Genomic DNA, 17,186 nt, shown 5'->3' on the forward strand with positions numbered 1-17,186 from the left:
GGGTCCGTCTCCGTCTGCGTGCTATTGTAGAAGCTCTGTTCCGTGATATCCGTCTCCGTTTCCGTGTCATTGTAGAACGGGTTTAATCAGCATGGACCATTCAATTATGTACCTGTGACATTCTGCCGCTGGGTGCTAATGGACCAGCTTGGACTCGAATAAGTTTCTTCAAGAGTGGTAAACCCTGCACCCAGAGATTCATTCCACGATGCGACCATCATTTAATTATTTTCATAGCTTTACGAATTTAATCTTCCCTCCCTTTTATATAAATCGGTACTCGTAAAAGTGTAATTAATGGCTGTTTGTCGCTTTAGCCCTGCGACTTGACCACAACAATTACAGTTCCTAAGAGCGGTCGTGACGCCGTCGGTTTGTGGCGAAGCGACTGGGCGTGTCCTCCGCGGTTTTGATGATACGTACGACTTTGTCTGGAGGGCGCGTGGTTTTGTCGGCGAAGGGAGAGGGGTTGAGTCTCCAACAATCCGGTTTTCGATCTTGGGTAAGAGATCCTGCCGCGGAACGCGTGTGGGAGGGCGGCGAGAAGGAGAGAAAGAGAAGGCGAGAGAAATTCCTGCGCCGCCAGACTTGCCATTGGTCAATGGCTCGTGACGGTTCCGCCGCGACCGCAAGATGGCAGCACTGGCAAAACCAGTAACGGCCGGGCGAGAGGCGCAGCGGGCGAAGCGGCTGGCGAGCTGGCAAGTTTACCGAGGTTCCGCCGAACGTGTGGGCTGTTGCGTCGCGTTGTAAAAACAAACATAAACGTTTCAGCGTTTCCTTGAAGGCTATCTAGGAGCGAGTCGTTGTAGACGAGTGTGGTTGTTGTGTGTTTGCTCTTCCAGAGTCGTGCGGAATCCGTTGCCGTGTGATCTAATGTGATATATATTTTTTTATGGTGTTGGTGTGCACATCGTGCGTTGGGATCACCGATCTGTGTGCGGTGTTGTGTTTCTTTTTGTAACTCGAATCAACTTGTGGATAAAGTTCATCTCAGCGTTGCAGGATAAATTTGGATTACAAATTATGTAGTTCAGGTGAGTTAGAGTTTGAATATAATTTGCATGTAGTTTATTATATTTAAGTACCTATACAACTTAAGTTCAAACAAAATAAAAAAAATTCATCGTTATAAAATAAAAGTTATATAGGCACATTTATAACAAATTTTAATATATTTTTATTACTTTAAGACAGTGCTATCCGCTATAGCGTCACCTGTTTATAATTAAGCTGGTAACTTAGGAATATAGTTCTTTTTGAGCATTTGAAGAACTGATTTTCAGTTTACATCACCCCGAAAAAAGAAAGTTTACTTTTACTATCGAAGACTGAATAAGTTTTTTTTTTACATTGAAACGTTTTACCTTGCAGCAGATGTCAGTAAAGTCATGGCCTGAAAATTGTTTGAATTGTATTCAGGCAACGTCGAGATAGTTAATAAGGACGGGCTACATTTGCATAAGCACGCGCATACCACGGACGCACTGAGGTTCAATGTACACAAGCAGATAGCAGCTGCTACATTCTAAAATAGCATACGCACAGAAAAAAAAAACACGCAAAAGGCTCAAAGAAAAAAATTTGTCGAACTTAAACTTTTCTACGTTCTGTGCGCCACCATCAGCACACATAATTCATAGATAAACACCACATCAACGGTGTGTGTGGCAAACGATTTTTTTGATATGCGCATTTCAAAGATAACAAGTGAAACTAATTGAAACGTGGTATATATTTGCGAGGCAGAGCTTTGTAGTTATTCATAGTCGATAAAAATTAACTGCGAAATAAAATGCTTCATATACTAGATAATATATGACAAAATTCAGACATTCGAAAATGAAAGTTTCCACAAAATTAAAGCAGAAGAAAAAGCGTAATTTTTCGAACCGTTGTGTTTGCGAATTGTAGCTTCGAATTATGTGCTGAGTGTGTGTGACCGTGCTATTTTCACGCTGTTTGCGTGCTATCGCGAATGTAGGATTAAGGACTGATGAGTTGTGAAGTGATGAGGATGGTAGTAAGGTTGGATTCCCCATTAACAACAAATAATAATAATAAACGTGTGCATAGCAGGCTGTGCGCACGACTCTGCACACGACATGCACGAAATCGGTTCACAATTGAGTGCCTGAGAAAGAGAAGGAGCTATGCCACAAAAACAGAGTTTTGAGAAAAATTAAGTTTTATTAGACTAAGTAAAAAAACATAAAATTTGTTTATTTTAATTAATACAAGGGATATGCTACAGGTCCAAATAGTTACTCATATCACTTACAGATAGCAGTATCACTTACAGATAGCAGTATTAACAAGAACACTATAAAGGTCGATTTTGAAAATTATGTGGCATAGCCCATTTTCTTTCTCAGGCACTATATTGTAATCTTAATGTTTATTTCAACCAATGAAATTTTGCGATGTATCCGATACCTATTTGTTTGCAGTCTTAGTAAGTAACTTTATTCCAAATGATTATCCCGTGACATCTGATCAGAAATTAGTGAGCACAGGTTTTATCAACATATAAATAAATAATAGTTATATAATTTTTTTTAACTATTCTAACTAGGTCACATTTTTTTTTAAATTTCAATTTTTAAAGCAGGAATTACACCTGAGCATTGTAATATATCGACAGTATCTTGCCACACTATGATTGATAAACGTAAACAGATTTTCTGGTTCCGCCAAAATGGCTTCCTACTCTACTCTACTCTTGGTTGTTGCGCCATGCGTCCGTAACAGCAATAAATATATTAGTTTCCCTTCTAAGCGCACAACCTGTCTCCCATGCACACGATCGTCCCATGAGCTATTGTAGCGGTCCAATATTGTGCGCACGACCTTCTGTTACTTTTAATTTTTCAAATTGTGCACCCAATTGGCCACTAGCAATGCCAGCTGGAATCTAAGCCGCGAGTCATCTCGCAGGGGAGGCGAATGATATTGACCAATCACCGCCGCGGTCCTTGGCTTCAAAAAAAAAAAGTCGATCATGTGACTTCAAGACTTCAAGCCGACCCGAAGGTCCGAAAAATTCCACCCATCCGTCATAAATTGCCCCACGTGCTTTAACTTTCGACAGATGGACGGACGAAATTACAACCTAAAATTTTTTTTGACACGTTATTTCCGGAAATCTTTATTATCTTAAAAGATTTCGAAGTTTGCTTATTTGTTTAGCTCCTTTTATTACATGCTTTTAACTAACTTTTATATTTAGTTATTTTATATATGAGTTTTATATTTGACAAAAAACTTAACCGAGACATAGAAGCGTAATTAATTACGAACAGCAAAATTAAAATTATATAAATAAATATATGAAAAAATAGAGTTTGATGACTTAAAAGACCTTAAATTTCATAATCGTCAATCTAATCTACATAGATAAATTTTCACCACAATTTTAACCTTCTAGTCTGTTGGCTGCGTTTAGTTGAATTTTTTTAAAAGGAAAAAATTATTTTTTACAACAAACATAAGTTGAATACAAGCCTTCACTTTTAGTTTTGAGAATTTGGAAATACAGCAGAACTAATACTTTATGCCTACAACCGCAAATCACGGGCATAAACGAAGCTAAACAATTATCAGTTGCAAAGCTACATGTGTCGCGAATTGTGACGGTATTACAATAACTGTACATATATGTAATTTTTTTCCGAGCTGATGTCAAAATCAGCTAAATGAAACAAATAAACTTACAGTGACCAATGGGAAAACTTCTATACGGTCAATATTTTGTTGGTAGTGAGTTCGGGAATAAGCTATTCAGTTTGGCCATTTTTAATTGGTTTATTTTGGTTTTGATTAATTTTTATCCAGCATCTTCCAAAATATATTAATTCCCTAAAAAATTTCAGAGTTGCACATGATTTATATAGCATATATACAAGAATCTTTCGTATACAGAAAATTTTACGTTACCCGATTTTGTTGACAAAATCTGTGACGAATTTTTTTTGTACTGTGCCTGTTTTTTTTTAAATATTTTTTTGTAGTTCACAATTTAACATAAATTATCAGACCACTACCATGTTACTTTCACCTCGAATGAATTCTGTGTACATTGAATATGAGGAAGAGCCAAAAGAAGCTAAAATGAGAATACATGTTTGATAGCTCTGTTTCTGGGTATCTGGTGGTTGGTATGTAATAATAGCCCAGTCATATTAGGGGTTTCACCTCGGAATGAAAGTTAATAAGCTGTAAATTGGTATAAACCGCAAAAACGGTTGATCGTATGAAAAAAAAGTTCAAACAAAAGTTGTAGAAAATTTTATACTCTACAACTTTTATAATAGGTGCAAATCTCATTTAAGCAATAGAAAGCGAGATATTCGCGAAAAACAGATTTTTATGACCTTTGACCTTCAATATCTTAAGACGCGGACGCGATAACATTTGTGACTTTTGAGACAACATTTAGAACGACAAAACAAAGGTTTATACCTATTTACAGCTTATTATCTTTCATTCCGAGGTTGGCCCCTTTTTTTACCTAATATGACTGGGCTATCCCTCTTCCCCAGACAAACGTGGATCCTCCCCTCCCTCCAAAAAAAAAATATGATGTAAAACAAATTTTTAGACACTATGAGAACTCATAAGACTCATAACTACCTTTTTAAAAATCTGCAACTATTAAATGACACTTATGAAAGGTAAATTCTTATAATGTGCACTACTGCTTATGATTGTGTCGTAATACGTGTTTAAAGAGCAGGCTACTCTTTAATATTGCATATTCAGTGGCTGTAAATTGAGCCATACATATTAGTCTTGTTAAGCTGCTTAATGAGTTGGCACCTCCCTGCCCCTCCGTGACTAAGCACTTGGCTGTGTCTGCAAAAATAATTGCATACATAATATCACTAAATACAGCCCTTTCATAAATAAGCTACGAGCATGTGTGTATTATTTATTTTAATTTTGGGATTTTTATTTCGTTAACAGCGAAGTCCTTAGAGACAGACTTAAGCCAGGAAAATTGGGGAAGGCGTGCGTTTTTTCGCGAAAATATTTCGAGACTAGCTGAGAGTTAAAACACTGTATCAAAAGTCCTTGTTTCGTGACTGGTCGAGTTTCTTCCAGGTACTACATGTTAGCTGTCGGCACACGAATCACAGCCAATTAGTGCGGAAGGAAATGCGCCCCGAATGGTCTGGTCAAATAAGGCAATCGCTTCTCTTGCAAACGGACACCAATCACGAGGCAGCAATAGCTGGCGCGGGCATACCTTATTTGCAGTCTAATGAGTGTTCAGATTTTTTTCCGGGTTTAAATGTATGGCTCTAGTTACGGTATACATACACTTTTTTTTTGTAAATGGGAACTAAATATTCATGTGTAATTACAGATATGTGTAAATTTGTTCATTCACATGAAAACAACCATATCACTAAAAATAGTGCTCGCAGTAATACTTTCTGGGTTAGGATTCTTCCCGGACATTTATGCTGTGTGCTGTCCCAGTACCTTAAAAAGTTAAAGTTATTTCTAAACTGTTCCCTGAATAACTTTCGAGTATTAACTGCGCACATTAATAAGCACAATAAAACAAAATTAAGTCCAGTTATTTAATAATTCGATTATCTTTAACATGGTTTTAAAAAATGCTTGAATCAAATATCAATTAAAATATAAAATGATGCGCCAATTTTTGCAATAAACAGTATTATCTCGAAAAATGTATTTAATATAAGCAAAAAATAACCATAGCCATGAATAGTTCAAAGTTACAATATCTGTATTGTAGTATCACAAACTATTTCTTGGCAACTGGTTTCCAAACGAATCTTTTGTGAAAGTACAGAAACATATTATCCGCGCAGCAGGGGTCACAAACGTTTTATCCCAAGGGCCAAACTGGCTCTTCCATTAAGTCCCGAGCGCCAAGACCTAGCAAGCACATCACACAAACACACTGTACAGCTATGGTGAGCCGTATTGGTAGGGACTGAAAAAAAAAAATCGCGCTTCTAGGACGGACTCCACAGTCATAAACGTACTCGGTGACATTTCACCTGTTCACTGGCTACTGACTCGCGAGACTTCACCGCAGGGCAGCCTGTGATTTTGGACACTTCTCTGACCCGAGTGTTTCTCATTGGCAGTCAGTCAGTCCTCCACGTCGAAGGCGAGCCAACGGCAGACGCAGCAGAATGGTACAATTATTCCAATGTTTTTTTCTTATCTCGAAATGAATCCGCCAATTTTTTTTTTCCTATCTCCACGGATTGGCGGTGCTCACGGGCCTGTTGCGGCCCGGGGCCACAGTCCGGGGACTGCAGCGAGGGACCACCTCAGCATCTGCCTGCAGTGATCGCTGTTTACCGCGGTGAACCAGCATCTGACTGGATGGATCGTGATTCGTTCTTTAAATGATTCATGCACTGGGGGAATTTTGAAAGAAAAAAAGTGTCCCGAAAACCTTTAAAGAGGCAGGCTTTTATGTGTGTAGAAAACCACGATGTTTTCAGGGTAAACATGAATTATCAAAATAAGCCTAGGGTATAAATTTGTTTGTTGCTGTTTTGCAATCTCAAGAATTTGTATTGGCCTGTTCCCCTCTGGAATTAAGAAGCCTCTCACTGCCTACACTTGCAAAAGCGCGACTGTGAAACGGGTTTGACGTCAAAACTATGTCTTATGGAAAACTTTATGTATATTTTAAAGTTTTCTGCTTATTGAAATCCATGTGGGTCAAAATATGGACAATATACAACATACAAGCACCGTATCCAGGGGTGACGTCGGAGAACTCTCGGGTCGCGCGGCCTCCCTCTCCCCTGCCCCAAAAATTTCTACAGACTCCCCTTGCGAACCCTACAGATTTGCGCCCCTGGTGACACCCTGAGTCTTTCATGCTTCATAAACGAACGAGATTGTCTTCCGTTGGCTGCGTGTAGCGTCGTTGCGTTTCTTGAGTGATTTATAAGTACACCCGGCACGCGCCCAGCGCACTCGCACGGAATTCGAATGAACACGTAACAGACAGCAGCTGCGTCATTGGAAAACTGGCAACCGCGCAGGGAAACAGCACGGAAACTTCTCTCCGTGCCCTGCGCCCATTGCTGTTCGCGGCCAATCAGCACGCACTACGTGTCAGCGGTACATAGTAGCGGACGTGAAACTAATTTGACTATGAGATTTATTTGCCAGGCAGTTTTTTTGTGTAGTTAATCACTCATAGTTAAGATTAGTTTGCCTACTTAAAAGCTTGTATTTATGTAAACAACTGTTTCGTATAATAGAAGCTGATAAAATTCGAACGGATTGAAATTTTTTTACCATTTTGAGGTGATCAGGCATTGGAGAAGCACTTGTCTGATACCTATTCGGAGACTATACCTATTATATCTCAGTTACTAGTTAAATAAAACAGTATGTATGAAAAACTTGGTTGTACTTTGTTCCCCGATCCATCCAGTAAAATGTATTGAGTCGAGTGAATCGAGTGAGTAATTCCAGCAAACTGCATGAAAGCAAGTTTGTTCACAGAGAATTTTTTTTACAAATGACTTTTTAAGGTTTTTGTGGCAATTTTCTTCAGTTAAATCAGAAGCAGGACACTGTTATGCAGCCTTGTATTCTACCCACTGATATGTTGGCGATTATAACTCATGTTGAAAAGAGTTTCGAACCATTGTGCTGTTGTTGTGTGCGACTTGTGTGCTGCGCACGCGCCACTGTGCTGTTCACGTGCTGTCGCGAATGTAACCAGGGAACCCGAGCCGGTGTCCAAAGCTTCGCGGTCGTCGCCATTAAGGGGTTAGGGGGGTGGGGGTAGAGACTGGACCCCCCCGCACGAGCGGTAACGCGACACCTCGCCGCAAGAAGAGCCACACCACCCTCCGTCGCCCCCGCACACACAGAGACACACATGGTGAGAGTGAGAGAGAGAGGGAGGTAGGGAGATAAACTCGGCCTCTCTACGACCTCGACGGGGGGGGGGGGGGGTGGAGTCGGTAGGCGCCGCGACTGACGTCGATGCCCACACGGGTCGGGTCGTCTCGTGGGTGGTCGCCACGTCCTCCCCCGCCTTGTGGCCGCCCTCGAGAACTGACCTCTCCCGAGGGCGACCTGCCCCCCCCCCCCTTCACCCCCCCTCCAGGGACACCTCTGAAGGCAGCGTGGGCGTCGTCGTCGTGTCGCAAGCCTCGGGGTCCTGCTCGTGGCGTGGGAGGGCGGGAACAGATAGCACTCCGCGTGTCAGGAGACGACCCGCCCACCCGCCCCGCCCGTGAGAAAACCTCCATTGTCACAGAAACAAACATGCGGGCACGACTTCACATAAACGATATATATCTTGGCTCAAATTCTCTGCATACACTTTTCACAAATAATGCCTTTGGAAACCAGTTGCCAACAAATCGTTTGTAATACTACAAGAAATATATTGAAACTTTGTACAACATACCTATAGCTATGGTTATTTTTTTGCATATATTAAATACGCTAGTTAGAGATAATCCTGAGTATTTCTTACGAAAATTGGCACATAATTTTATATTTGAATTGATATTTCATCCAAGCATATTTTTTTACTATGGTTATTAATGTGCGTAGTTAATACTAGAAAGCTTTCCAGGGAACGGTTGACAAATAACTTTAACTATTGGAGGTACTGGGATAACACAAAGCGTAAATATCCGGGTATGAATCCGAACCCAGTATTACTTCGAACCTATTTTGTAGTGACGTATTTGTTATCACGTGAATGTACAAATTACCAAATAGCTGTAATTTTACATAAATATTTGAGTTACATTAAAAAATACAGTGTTTAATTGCAGTACAAAAAATTACGCTTAAAGACTGGTTAGTACATAGTTAAAATTTAACTTAAAATTTACATACAATGTAAACTGATGCAAAACAAATTATTCCTGGTAAGTTTATTGTTGTAGGGGGGACGGATGCCAGAGGGGGGGGGGGAGGAGGAAACCACAATTTCTGCCCCAGGTGAAGGAAACCCTAAATACGTTTCTGAAACTTATACACATCCCAGTTTCAACTCAGTAATGTTATATATATATTTTTTGTATGTGCAAATAAATATTATGTTCTGCGTGAAATGGCTAATTAACATATTGATTCTACAAAAACGCGTGTTTGTTGAGTAGGTATGCCATTGGTAAAAAGAAAAAAAAACACATTTCAGTGTTAAGTTATTTTGGATTGTTGTTGGCAAATCGTAAGCAGAAGAGAATAATCAGTCTGTATGATATCCTTAAGTTCGTGGTATGCACGAATATGACTATTAAACATATTTTTGTTGTTGCAAGCTGCTTGTCCAGCAGGGGTAGTACTTCAACCTGGCCAGATCCGATACGCCTGAAGTGACCATTGCTCTGGCAAATGGACAATTTTCTTTATTGGCGTAAAGAGGCAGGATGGGGTATCGCGTCGCGCTGTTGTGCCCAGAATTGCCTGCATGCTGCGTAGATGTGTCTCGGAGACTTCGACGGACGATTAGACAGGCAGTTCTGGTGAAAGTGGCCAGCCGACGGCCATGAGCCTCGGGGCGAGTGTCGCTTGCCATAGAGTAACAACAATACTGAATGCGCGCACAGTCTTTGGTCTCAACACAGAACGTAGAACTGCTAGTAGAAATGTCGATAAACGTATGTTCATGGCGGACGTACCCGGCGCGTTGTATGATTCAATGCAACAAGTGTACGATACCTCGTGAAGAGTACAATTAAATACGTACAGCGTCAAAGTACAACTTAAGACGAAGCGATCTTGTCCTTTTTTTGTTGATATTTTTTAATGGTTCCGAAAATCACTTTACAGATAAAATATTTAAACAAATAATAATAATTAACGCTCATCATAAGAAGCATAACGGATGTTCTGGTAATAAGAGTCTACAGATAGAGTGACATCAGTTTATTTCTCGTGCAGTGTAAAAAACCACATAGGAAAATAATTAATTACCTACTTTTAAGTATGGTCACGAATGTTACAAAACTGTCTGCATCTAAATATGATGAATATCAGAACAGCAGTAATAATATTTGTCCCCTGATGGGCTCTGATTTTCAAATCTTTGTTATAAAATAAAGCTATGAACAAAGACCCACTATGGACGGGTACGCGATTTACGCAGCTGAAAACGCAAAACACTTGAGGTTCAGCATGACGAAAACCCCTCACGCGACGACCAAGCGCCGCTACCAACAAACATCTCTGCAGAACTTCAAGGCCGGCGTGGTCGGAGACAGCCTTGCCGGACCAGGAATTTTGGCGCCGCGCCTTAGTGGACCCATTTATTCGTCAGTTTATACGGAGCACGCAGCCGGTTCTCTTCGGGGAGGCGTGGGTCTTGATCCGAGCACGTGGTACCGGTCCGCACGTTTCAGTTTCATAAACTCGTCCCCTCACGTTCCTCTCCGCGCCTGGAGAAGTGGGCCAGAGAAGTGGCCGTCGCATTCCCCAGACTCGAATCCACGGGGTCGTCTGAAAACACTCGGCACCGGTCCAGAACTGGGACGGATCTCAGGAAACGGATTCAAAAGCTCAAAGCCCCTGTCCCGCGGTCAACTTTTCGTCGCAGACAACATTTGACAATTAAGTTTTTAGACGCAATGTTTGACGTTACATGGCTTTCAGATTCATGCATCACACATGATTGAAATTCTTCCACACTTTCACAGTTATTTGACTTAAGTATATATAACAACTTTCAGTTTTAATTTAGGCTAGTTAAAAAAAAAAATAATCATGCTTCACCTTTCTGGATGAAAGATTCGAATATGTTACGATTTATATTAAGTTTTTAAACACTTATAAAAAAGCTTTACTTTCATTTATTAGGTATGTACCTCAATTTGCGTAAATAATTAATTACCTTTAGAGGTTTTCTCCCCACGCATTGATGGAAATTACAGGGAATGAACAAACGTTTCCACGAAGAAATGCCACTTCAAATAAACGAAATGTTTTTCGCTTTGTAGTTCCAGATAACTAGACCGTCGTAGAAACTACGTTGAATTTAATTACCAAGTTCTGTGTTTCCTTTTAACCAGGTTGAAAAGGAACGTGGACAGATGAACAACCAACCTGTTAAAAACATTTTAGAAATTTTTTGGTTGTATACGGGTTTTTTAAAATTAATTAAGTACAGTTTTGAAATTAAAAAGTAGACTTTTCTTAGCATTTTTTTTTACATGAAAGCCTGTACCTTAATCACTACCAATATTAAGGAACTTATCGTATCGTACAACAAGATTTTGAATCCCATCCTCATAGAAGTCTGCCGCCTCATTTATCAACTACTGCAGCACGTCAGATAACGACGAAACATGAAAACGTTTGTTTTCTTTCACTTTTTCGTCAAATTTGTGCACCAACTTTTCATTAATGAGTAACCCACTTCGTTCCTCATAATTAACATTTGTGCGGCCATCTTTAAAAGCTCGAACCCATTTCCGTACCATTCCATCGGTCATAATGTTTTCTCCATACACTTACTTCACTGATCTGAAAGCAAGTATTTCACAGTCTGCGCGATTCTCGATAGGCGGAAGGCATTTTAAATACTCACGAACAAACGCAAACGTGGTCCAATGTTTCCGTAATGGCGTATGTGGCTTGCCAGCAGATGTAATGCACAGCCCACATGCGCGGAATGCCGACCGCAGCTGTCAGTGGCGAAATTTCAAAACGGCACTTACTTTAAAAAAAAAACACCCCTCTTACATTTATATATATTTTTATAAATTCCCGACCCTTTCTGAACTTCTTAGACATTATTGTTTCTTCCACAGCACGATAAGCTGAAAAAAAAAATTGTTACAGGACAACATTTGCGTGATAGATATAGTGTTAAATTTACATAAATAGCTCTTAACTAATTGAATAGCTAGAAAAAAAAATCGACATGAGGTGTGAAACCCAACCTGTAGGTGACCATTTTGAGCATCGTGTAGTTGGGCTAAGAAAGAGAACAGAGCTGATGGCGGCAAGACGGGGACTAAAGGAACGGCGACACAGACGAATAAAAAACCCCGCGGCAAAGAGCGGCGTGGTGGACTGTTGGAGGAGGAGGAGGAGGAGGGGATGAAACACTGGCAGCGAGAGGCATAGGCCACGCGGCGGAGGAGCGCCGGGGAGACGGTCGGGTTTTTACGAGGGTCGTGAACCTCCGGGGCGGAGCGGGCGACGGGACGGTCTGACGCGTCGATCACGACGCCGCTCGCGGCGAGGCGGGGAAACAGCCGTGTCGTGGCGCGGTTCTTGCGTCGCGTCCGCGCGGCGCTGCGCTCAGCCACGGGGGAAGAAGCGTGTGCTGTGACCGAGACCGCGTGTTGAATTCAGGGGCTCACCCGGGGGGGGGGGGTTAGTGGTTCAAACCCCCCCTCCCCCTTAGCACCAAATCTTTAATTAATTTCTTATTCATCACTGAAACAAATTTCATATTAAAATTAATAAAGTTTTTACCATTACAATATTTAAATTTAAGAACCTAAAACTGCTAAAATAGCACTATTTTACACCTTAAAATCCAAATTTTCCCGGGGCAGGACCCACGTTCCACCGCTGTAATACGAGGGGGGGGGGGGACATGCTTCTTAACACCCCCCATACACAAATCCTGGCTACGCCACTGGTTGAATTCACACTGTCGGGAAATGTTCCAGGCCCTCTGGGTTTTCCGAGGAGTCCCAGTGATGTGATAAGCGCTGTGTGATACTCGCAGGATGGAGTTTCTCTGAGAGCTATAAAAGCACCACTGGCTCGCACATCGCACATCTCTTCGCCTCCACGTCTCCACGCTCCAGATACCGAACTGGCGTGCAGCACTTCTCGTCTGTAACGCGCTTTTGTAGGACTTGCAGCGGTGACCTTAGCATTTTTTGATAAAATATTACATAGGCTCTCTGCACGTCCCTATAGGCTACCATTTACAATAAATACTGGGTGTTGAATTTTTAAAACCAAAATAAGTCCGTAAAAATACCCGTTTAAAACTTTTTAATATAAAAAAATACGTTAGACGAAACCATGGAAAAACTTTTATAGAAACATGCAATGGCTTTTCAAATGCTACTCGTCATCAGACACTTTTAATAAATATTGAGCGGTTTGGCGGCCTAGCCAGGCTGGCGATGTTGCTGGGATGGTTTACTTCAGCTTCTCGCAGCGATGAAATTGCATGTCCGTTTCCTTGTGGCTCTAGAAAGACTCTGTCGGCGATGTTTAACGGAAGTTGCACGCCATTAAATCCGGAACGTTTAAAACCCGTTAACAGGGTTGTTCTTTGAATAAACTGCTAAAAATATTTACTTTAAACTTACGAAGAACACTGCTTACGGATTGATGTTTCTTTGGATTGTGGGAGATCACCGACGTTTCGGTCGACATTGCGGTCGCCATCATCAGGATAACAGCAGGAGACTGCTAATATTCGTACATTTAAATGCCCTTTGTCATTGGCTCAAGGTTTATTGAAGTTCGTGACTCGTAACTAGTCTCAGATTTGACAGTTCTCGAAACTAGTATCAATGGTACCTCTTTCCCAAACGTCACTTGAAAAAGCAACACATGGATTTGTTTTCTGCAAATTCTTTAAGTGGCTTACCACAAATTATTGAAGCAATTAATCAATGTAATTGTGCTTGATATATACTTATTATTACATACGTTAAAAATTGTAATGATTAATACGAAATCCATTATTTTGAATGACTAAATTAGTTTTTTTATAACACCATAAAATCTTGGCAGCAGTCATGTCCAAACCGACCTTGCTTTGTACCAGTGTATTTAAGAAGATATCCGTAATTGCATTAAGGTCCCTCGATAATTAGTAACCAGTGTTCGTTATGTATCCAGGGCTCGGGCTCACAAGCATGTTAGTTATTCTTCTCATTAGTCACTACAAATATTTCAGAGCAAACTCTTCCAAGTTTTAACATGCAGCTGCACTGTAAACCTTTTTTGTAAATGGGACAGAAATATTCATGTAAAATCACCGATATTAAATTAAATTTGTACATTTACATGTAAACAGCTATGTCAATAAAAAAAAGTGTTTTCTGAAATACTGGGTTTGGATTCTTACGCGGGAATTTATGCTTTGTGTTATCCCAGTACCTCTAATAGTTACAGTTATTTGAAAAACCGTTCCCCGATTAGCTTTCCAGTATCAACTACGCACATTAATAAGCATAATAAAAAATAATGTATGGTTGAATGTAACACCAATTAAAATATAAAATTATGCGCTAACTGTCATTTGTTGTACTTAGTTACAATATATTTCTTGAAGGATTACAAACTATTTATTGGCAACTGGTTTCATAAGAAATCTTTTATAAAAAGTATAAAAAGTTCAGTAAATATTTTTACATGTGGTCAGTAAATCTTTTCGCTAAATGCACACGGCCCTATCGATTACAAACACCAAGGCAGCATCCATGAACATGTGACATCAAGACGATGCGCGCGTTTGTGGGTTCCAACCTTACGCCAGGGTGGGGGGGGGGGGAAGAGCGGGAGAGAGGGAGAGAGAGAGAGAGAGAAACGTGCGGATCGCAGGTCTCTGTATCGTAATCGTGGAGCTTAATTCCAGCACTGGTCCACGTGTCCAAGCAGAATTCCAGAAAAGAAACACATCGGCAACCGTTTCAAAAAACGGTGCTCTGCGGGTTTTTCGCAACCACCGATACAATTGTTACGGCAAAAAATACTAGAGATAGCAGCAAAATCGCACAAAAATAGAACCGCTTTTCTAATACACCTCAAGTATGTAGACTACTTTTAAATTTGCGATTATTTCTTGTTATGGTCATTGAAGAGTGTACAAAGTGCATTCCAGGATAATTCCGCTATCACCAAGTTTCATTTCGCACACAAAAATGCTTTGTACGTCCCCCGTTGATCACAAAAATGACTATATACGAGTCAATGACGCCAGACGCGGGTTCGCGTCTGGACGAAATCAACAAATTAGTGAGCACTGCGCATGCGCGGAATTTGGGCAACAGAACGGCAACGGATAGGATTCCAAAATCCGTTCCCTAAAAATAAGGGACTCTCCGTGACTTTATCGTGCCCTAGGAACACTGTTAGGGTACAGTTGTAGAATTTTCAACACCTAAACCTTATTTTTGTGTTTTTGAATAAGGTCTAAGAGCCATTGCATGTTTGTATACAAGTTTTTTTCCCGTGGTTACCTCTGTAAGGTGTGCTGTTGGGATAGTGTAAGAGGTCATTTTCAGATATGAAAAATTCAACACCCAGTAAAAGGTATGGGGAAGTTCGCGGATCCTATTATATCTTTAATATTCCATTATAAAATGATACGGTCGCCGCTACAAGTCCCGCAGAGGTGCTTCACCGACAGAAAACTGCACGACAGTTGTGTGCCTGGCGTGTAGAGGCGTAGAGGCGAAAAGGCATGTGATGCTCGAGCCAGAGTCGCCCTTAGCGCCCCCGCGCTTTTCGAGTGGCAGTGAAAGCAGCGCACTACCGGGCCCAGGGGCACGCCGGCAGTTCGGTTACCAGTTCCCCCTTTTATTTTTCTCTTCTCCCAATCCTACGTTATCCAAGCTTCGAGGAGATCCAGAGACTTTCACAAGCAGCGCAACTATATAAAAGCGGTGCTGTCCCGTGGCTTTCAAGTGACCAAAACTATTACTTTTATGTTTTTTATTTGTTTTCCTTTCAGCGGCATTTTAATCAGTTAGGATGCAGGTTAAAACAAAAAAAAATACATATTAAAAAATACATACTTCATCGAGGTATATTTCACCACCAGGCAGCCCTTGTTTTGTCTTAATGAAGATATCCTAAATTATTTTTCATATTATATATTGTGTTTCAGGATATTATTTTTAATAAATTCAATAATATAAAACTATATTTGGATTGTGTATTAAAGGTTTATTCTACTCTAGTCCTTTATTTAATTTTTTTATGAACTTAAAGGCATTTTGTTTGTCCTAGCTTGTACTGAAACCGTTCATATGTGGCACTTCGTCTTAAAGACATAATTAAAATTTAGTACATTTCGGTAAATTTTCAAAAATGTTAGGACTGACATTAAAAATTGCGTTTAAGTTCGTAAAAACCATTAAATTTTTAGTAAAAATTAATTTTTTAATAAAATTAATTTTTTAGTAAAAATCTTCTATAAACAAATAAATGCTGTTGTATTATGAGTTTATTTAAAATCACGTGAAAAATTACAAACTATCAGTAGCAAACTAATTTCAGATAATACTCCCTTGCAGTGTTAGAAATTGCAGTAAATTTACGAACTTATAAAAGAAGAAAGGACCTAAAATAAACGAAGAGTTCTTCGTAATTTCAAGTATCTGAATCTTCGTCGAAAATACGCCGTGTCCCGGATTCCTGGTTTTTAATTTCGTAGCAAACAACTTAAGCATACACGTGACAGAAACAGGAATGCTTTGACGAGTTGTTGAAATGTTTCGTTACTATACCAAGTTTGTTCTTGTTGATTCATGCTCAGAGTAAATGAACACAGTACTCGTAAATTAAAAAAAAAGATAGCCATAAATTTAAGACGATTCCTAGATAATTTGTAATGAGCATTAATTTTTAATGTAAGGTTAATATTTTTAACAGTGTACTTTGACAGGCCCAAGAAGACCTCCAGCCAGTAGTAAGCACGTAGTTCTCGGGTATGCGAATTCCTTGCGGCTGGAGTCAAGATCGGCGGCCAATGAACGGTTTACCACTCCTCAATCGTGAGTAGGTGGTCTGTCCTGGCGGTCAAACATACCGCCAAATGATCAGGGTCTCTATTCTTTGAATCCAGATTACCGGTCCTGTCTCTGACGACCTTGTCGCAGACGAAACGTACGTTCTTCGAATTATTCTTGCAATGGGTAAAATCGTTATACAACATTTTTTTTATGGACATACGCCATTGCTGATTTTCAATGTAGGTATTTCATAGAGAATCCACAAGAACAGACATGAAATATGAATGCACAAACACACAGAATAAACAGCACACGGAATGCTGCAAGATTCTCGGGCTTGTTTCTCTGTGTGCCTGCGTATACATCATTCTTGTCCGTTATTGTAGTTTTTCTGAGACATACAGTGAAAACCAACATTGACGCATGTCTATAAAAAAAGTTTTAAAACGAAACGTAAAGCCACAATAATTACACTGACACACTTCTCAAGAT

At 40.2% G+C, this 17,186-nt stretch overlaps 1 protein-coding gene across 1 annotated transcript in view; it reads left to right on the top strand.

The window, feature by feature from the left end:
* Nucleotides 1-670: 670 nt before the first annotated feature.
* The window catches only part of LOC134533927 (ankyrin repeat domain-containing protein 6), a 148,133-nt gene continuing 131,617 nt past the window's right edge, over nt 671-17,186 (top strand). Inside the window, exon 1 of the mRNA XM_063371741.1 lies at nt 671-1,037. The gene's annotated coding sequence lies outside the window, so the exon portion shown is untranslated. The remainder of the gene's footprint in view (nt 1,038-17,186) is intronic.

Source organism: Bacillus rossius, chromosome 7, assembly GCF_032445375.1.
Source record: "Bacillus rossius redtenbacheri isolate Brsri chromosome 7, Brsri_v3, whole genome shotgun sequence".
In the NCBI taxonomy this organism is placed as follows: domain Eukaryota; kingdom Metazoa; phylum Arthropoda; class Insecta; order Phasmatodea; family Bacillidae; genus Bacillus; species Bacillus rossius.